Below are 6,472 nucleotides of genomic sequence, written 5' to 3' on the forward strand. Positions count from 1 at the left end.
CTGCCTCAGTGTTCAGGATAGCAGGGACTACTGGCATATGCAACCATATGTAGCTTACCCTCTTTCATTTATGATTTTAATAATTTTAGTCTTATCCCTATTTTTCTTAGTAACTCTAGCTAATAGTCCGTCAATTTTGCTGATCTTTTCAAGGGACAAAATTTGGTTTCATTACTGTTCTTTATTGTTCTTTATTTCATTTATCTCCACTCTAATCTTTATTATTTCCTTCCTTGTACTTTTGGCTTAGTTTTTCTTTCTCTGTTTCCTTAAATTGTACAGTGAGAAAATTGACTTGAAGTCTTCTTCTTTTATTTTTTCTTTTGCAGTACAGTTTCACTTTATCACTGAGCTACACCCAACCTTGTTTTGTTTTATTTATTTATTTAGAGACAGGGTCTTCCAAAGTTGCCAAGTCTGGCCTCAAAATTGCAATCCTCCCACGTATCTGGGATTATAGGTGTGCACCATTGTGCCCAGCTCTTCTTTTCTGATGTATTATTTAGAGCTAAAAATTTCCCTCTTAGCCCAGCTTTGTTCGCATGTGGTATGCCATATTTTCACTTTCATCTGTTACAAGATATTTTAAAATTTCCCTGTGGTTTATTATTTAATCCATTTGTGGCAAAAAGTGTGTTCTTAAATTTCCATGTACTTATGAATTTTTCAGTTTTTCCTTCTGCTATTGAGTTCTAGTTTAATTCCACTGTGATGAGAAAAGATACTTTCTACTATGATTTCAATCATTCTAAGTATATCAAGGTTTTTTGTTGGTGGTATTTTTTTTATTGTTGTTTTATTTTGTTTTGGTGGCCTAACATATTGTCTACCCTGGGAATATTCCATACATTCTTGAGAAAAATGTGGTCTACTGGTGCAATTTTCAGGCACCATGCCTGACTTACAGAAAATGCCTTGAATGTCAAAGGCTAAACAAAGCCCCCCCACACACACACACTAAAAGACAGAGAAACATAAAAACAATCAAATGAAAAAACATACCTCTCACAGTTTTTTCTGATTGCTGTGAAACTTTTATACTTAGGAAGGTTTGCTCTGAGCCCAGGGATTAGCCTGAGGTGAAAGCTTAAGGGCTTTTCAAGTCTTTTTTGAGCTTGTGTCCTGCCCTGGGTATTCATGTGGCTTTCCAAATTCTCTGTAAGCATAGCTACTTATGAATGTCCTACTTTTCAAGCTTCTATTTCACAAAAGTTCTATTGTATGTCTCTACCTGTATTATCTTGACCCAGAAATGCTTTCTGAGCATTGGCGTGCTTCTGAGTAAAAGAGAAAAAATGTTTGCATTGGTCCTACAGGTATCCCCTAGATACAGGTCAGAAAAATTTAAACAAAAATTTGCCAAAAAAATCTGCCTTGCTGGGCACAGTGGCACATTCATATAATCCCAGTTACTTTGGAGGCCCAGGCAGGTTTGCAAATTCCAGGCCAACCCCAGCAACTTAGTGAGACCCTGTCTCAAAAAAATAAAATAAAAGGGCTGGAGGTGTGGCCTAGTGGTAGATACCCCTGGATTCAATCTTCAGTACCAGGTGGCAGGGGGTGGGGATGGGAAAGTCCTTCCTTGCTCCCTCTGGATCAAGGGAGGGAAGTGGGAACTGTGCTGCTATTGTTTTAAGGGCAAGGCTGCTGTCATGTTGGGAAGGAGGTGGGGCAAGTGGGCGTGTAAAACTTTTCTAGTGTTTTCAAGTTGGCATTTTTTTGATTGCTTGGTTGCTATAGACCTTTGTTTTCTGGAGATACTACAAAGTTTGTTATGACATTTCTGATTGTGTTGTCAGTATGTCTGGGAATGAATAAGAGCTTGGAGCTTCCTAATCTGCCATTTTTCTTATGGCACTTCTAACTGGCATATTTTACATCTTTATTTTTTTTCCCTCATGTTTGATGCCTCAGGACAAAAATATAGTTGCTACAGCTCCAGACTTTCCATCAACATCTAGAACAGTGAAAAGGAAGGAAGGCTAGAGTACCATCAGCTGCATACATCTCCTTTAATGAGGAAATTCAGAACTAGATCACATGGCCACTGCTAGTTGCAAAGTGGTCTGGGAAAGCAGGGAGCAGCCTCTCTTTCTTTTGAATTTTAGGCACAGTCCTTCACAAAATATAGAGTCTGGTCCCAATAGAAAAGAAGACAGGGCTGGGATTGTGGCTCAGTGGTGGAACACTCACCTAGCATGGGCGGGACCCAGGTTTTATCCTCAGCACCACATAAAAATAAAGGCATTGTGTGGTGTCCATCTACACCTAAAAAATAAATATTAAAAAAAATTTTAAAAAAAAAGAAAGAAAGAAAAGAAGACAAAGGTGCTACGGTAAATTGGTTATCCCAAAAGAGCCAGAAGTGGGGTTGCAACTATTCAAATTCATACTGGCCAGAGAATGCACACATGCCCAGTAATGGTAACCAGGGCTCCAGTCAAGTGACTGATTTATCAGTACCACCTACCCTGCCTTACTACCTGGACCCCCAAACCCTCTGAATGCTGCTGAAGTGCAGAGAAGCAAACTATCTTTATATCTTTAGGGCCTGTCTACACATTAGCTGGGCAGACTCTGCTTAGCATCCAGCCCAGATCCAACCACAGAGGGCTACTTTGCTTCAGGGTGTGTTCCCTGACTTGGTGATGAGTGCATCTTTGGGACATTCTCTGGACTACATTTCTGCAATATTCAAAAAGAGAAAGTTAAAAATGAGGAATTGGGGGTTAGGGGTATAATTCAGCATTAGAAAATGTGTTTAGCAGACACAAAGTCCTGGGATCAATTCTTAGCACTAAGAACTCTGCCCCTCATGAGATTTTCCAAAAATTAGGTGTCTTTTTACAGTTATTAAGTTAGTAAAGACTAATAAACATCGTACATGATGAAGTGAGACACTGCCTATAGTTGCTGGTATCAGTGGAGATAGTCATAAGGCCTTAGGAAATCACTGTGTTCCTGTCATCCAGGTTGGTATCTATCCTTAATTAGACACCAATAACTAAGAATGTAATAATCACTGATAATTCTAGATTAGCCTGAGGGAAGAAATGATTAGCTTTGTACTTGAGAATCATAATCATAAACGTGATTTGACTCATAAATCTCATCTCTGAAAATTGAGGAAATAAATGAAAAAAAGAAGAAACATCATTAGTTATGAAGAAGTCAACCAAAAAACTTAGTTATAACAATAAAATATTGAAAACCAGTTCAGCTATTAGCATCAGGAGAGTAGAAGATCCATCGCTCTGTGGGTCATAATCAAAGATAAATGTGCTAGGGCTGGGGTTGTGGCTCAGTGGTAGAGCGTTTGCCTAGCATATGAGAGGCACTGGGTTCACCTGGGCACCACGTAAAAATAGATAAAATAAAAGGTCTTGTGTCAAATTACAACTAAAAAAATTTTTTAAAAATAAGATAAATGAGGGCTGGGGTTGTGGTTCAGCAGTAGAACACTCTCCTTGCATGTGCGAGACCCTGGGTTCGATCCTCAGCACCACATAAAAATATATGAATGAAATAAAGGTATTGTGTCCATCTACAACTAAAAAAATATGTAAAAAAATAAGATAAATGTGCTGATCAGAGATTGAAAGCAGCAAAGAGTGTTTGTTAAAGGACTTAAAATCAGCATACTATAGTGATGCAGCCACATCAATGTTTATAGCAGCTCATATCACAATAGCTAGACTATGGAACCAACCTAGGTGTCCCTCAATAGATGAATGAATAAAGAAAATGTGGTATATATACTCAATGGAATATTACTCAGCTTTAAAGAAGAGTAAGGGGAGGGGAGGGGAGGGGGGATAGTAGAGGATAGGAAAGGCAGCAGAATACAACATATACTAGTATGGCAGTATGTAAAAAAGTGGATGTGTAACCAATGTGATTCTGCAATATGTATACGGGGTAAAAATGGGTGTTCATAATCCGCTTGAATCAAATGTATGAAATATGATATGTCAAGAGCTTTGTAATGTTTTGAACAACTAATAATAAAAAAATTTTTAAAAATGAGTAAAAAAAAATAAAGAAGAGTGAAATTATGGCATTTGCCAGTAAATGGTTGGAATTGGAGAATATCATGCTAAGTGAAATAAGCCAATCCCACAAAACCAAAAGCCAAATGTTTTCTCTAATGTGGATGCTAATTCACAATAAGGCAGAGGTGGGGCCCTAGAGAAGAATAGTGTTACCTTAGATTAGGTAGAGGGAAGTGATGGGAGGGGAGGGGAGGGGATTTGGGGAGAGGAAAATAGTAGAATGAAACAGACATTATTACTGTATGTATATATGTGACTACATGACTAATATGACTCTGCAACATGTACATTCAGAAAAATGAGAAATTATATTCCATCTATGTATGATATATCAAAGTGCATACATGCATTCTACTGTCATGTATAACTAATTAAAACAAATAAAAAATTTATTAAAAGTCAAGGGGAAGCTAGGCACTGAAGCACATGCCTGTAATCCCAGCAACTCAGGAGGCAGAGGCAGTAGGATTGCAAGTTCAAGGCCAACCTGGGGGGCAATTTAGTGAGATCCTATCTCAAAAATAAAAAGAGCTGGGGCTGGGATTATGACTCAGCGTAGAGCGATCGCCTAGCACGAGTGGGACCTGGGTTTGATCCTCAGTACCACATAAAAATAAAGGCATTGTGTTGTGTCCATCCACACCTACAAAATAAATATAAAAAAATAAAAAGGGCTGGCTGAGCATGGTGGTGCACTCCTGTAATCCCAGCAGTTTAAGAGGCTGAGGCAGGAGGATCGCCAGGTCAAAGCCAGCCTCAGCAACTTAGTGAGGCCCTAAACAACTCAGTGTGATCCTGTCTCTAAATAAAGTATGAAAAAGGGCTGGGGATGTGGCTCAGTGGTTAAGTGACTCTGGATTCAATCCCTGGTGATAGATAGATAGATAGATAGATAGATAGATAGATAGATAGATAGATAGATAGATAGGGCTGGGGGTGAAGCTCAGTGGTAGAGCACCCCTGGATTCAACAGTCAACTCCCAGTACTGAAAAAAAATGGGGAAAGCAGGATGCCCCAGTGTACGTATCATGTAATCACAACTTGACACATATGCCAGGGTGAGACCTGGAGGGACAGGTGCACAGCAGATGGTAAGATTTTGTGTTGTTTTATATCCCACGTCAGACCATGCTGCTTTCACATTTTTGGTGTTTCAAGAAAGGCCCCACGAGACCATAAACTTGAGCTGCATCTATCTGTGGTATTGGGCTGGAAGCAGCTGGGCTCTGGTGGCATGGACAGAGATAGGAGCTGACATATGGAAGACCTACTGCAGCAGGTAAGGAGCCCGTGACCTAGTACATGTGGTCCTGGTAAGCCAATTGAGTGATTTCTTGCTATCAGCGTTCTTTCTTGCTTTCTTTCTCATTTTTTTCTTTTCTCTTTCACTGGTAATTGAAAACAGTGCCTTGCACATGCTCCACAAGTGCTCTGGTAACTGTTTTACATCCTTTTTATTTTGAGACATTCTTGCTAAGTTGCCCAGGCTGGCCTTGAACTTGCAATCCTCTTGCAGCAAACTCCTGAGTAGTTTTAATCACAAGCAAGTGCAACTGCCTTTAGCAAAGGTTCTTGACCCAGACATGTGCTGGCTACATGTGCTTGGGTCTAAAACTTTTAGGAGTGTCCTCAATCAGTGACCAGTGTAGGTAGGAAAAATGCCCACATCTTTGTTCTTTGGAAGGAACACTCTGGAGTGGGTTCCTATCATCCCCTGAAGGTTCCTAGGGACAGCAGCTCTTCTTGAATCACTTCAGTTGTCTTCCTTCCAACCTCTAGTTCTACCTTTTCACCTACTGCTGTCACCTGGGGTCATCTTCCAAATAAATTGTTCGCACTGGGATCTTTGTCTTGGGGTCTGTTTCTGTTTCTGGAGGAACTGAATGATAACACCTAAGACAGACAGAAAGAGACTAGGTTCATGGTGCCAGCCACGGAACAAGGAGAAAGCCAGGAGGTACTAGAGGAGAGTCATCCCTGTACAAAGGCAGGCCTCTTTTGTCTATACCCAGGCTGAACAGCTCTTCCAATCAGGGTCCATGGAACACAGGAGACAGGTGGGGTGACAAGAGTACGGAGTAAGTTCCTCTCTACAGCTATCTTGGGCAGGTGGCCACATAAATGGCCTTGCAGCATTATCAGCAGCTCAGACTTGGCAATAGGGGCCAAGGTCCTGGCCCATCCTGGTGATAGCAGGATCCCAAGGGAGGCCTCAAAGATCCCTATCAGTAGAGAACAGATGGTATATACCATGTGCCAGAACCCTGGTTTTGGGGGGACACCACCCAGGGATCCCAGCCAGGGTTAGCCAGTGGGACAGGCCTGGTCCGGGGACAAAGGAGAGATGTGAGAGGAGGAGAAGAGGAACAGTGAGGTGAACAGAGGAAAGTCTTAAATCTCTGTCCTCTGTCAGGCTCTG

This window comes from Ictidomys tridecemlineatus, chromosome 2, assembly GCF_052094955.1.
Source record: "Ictidomys tridecemlineatus isolate mIctTri1 chromosome 2, mIctTri1.hap1, whole genome shotgun sequence".
NCBI lineage: Eukaryota > Metazoa > Chordata > Mammalia > Rodentia > Sciuridae > Ictidomys > Ictidomys tridecemlineatus.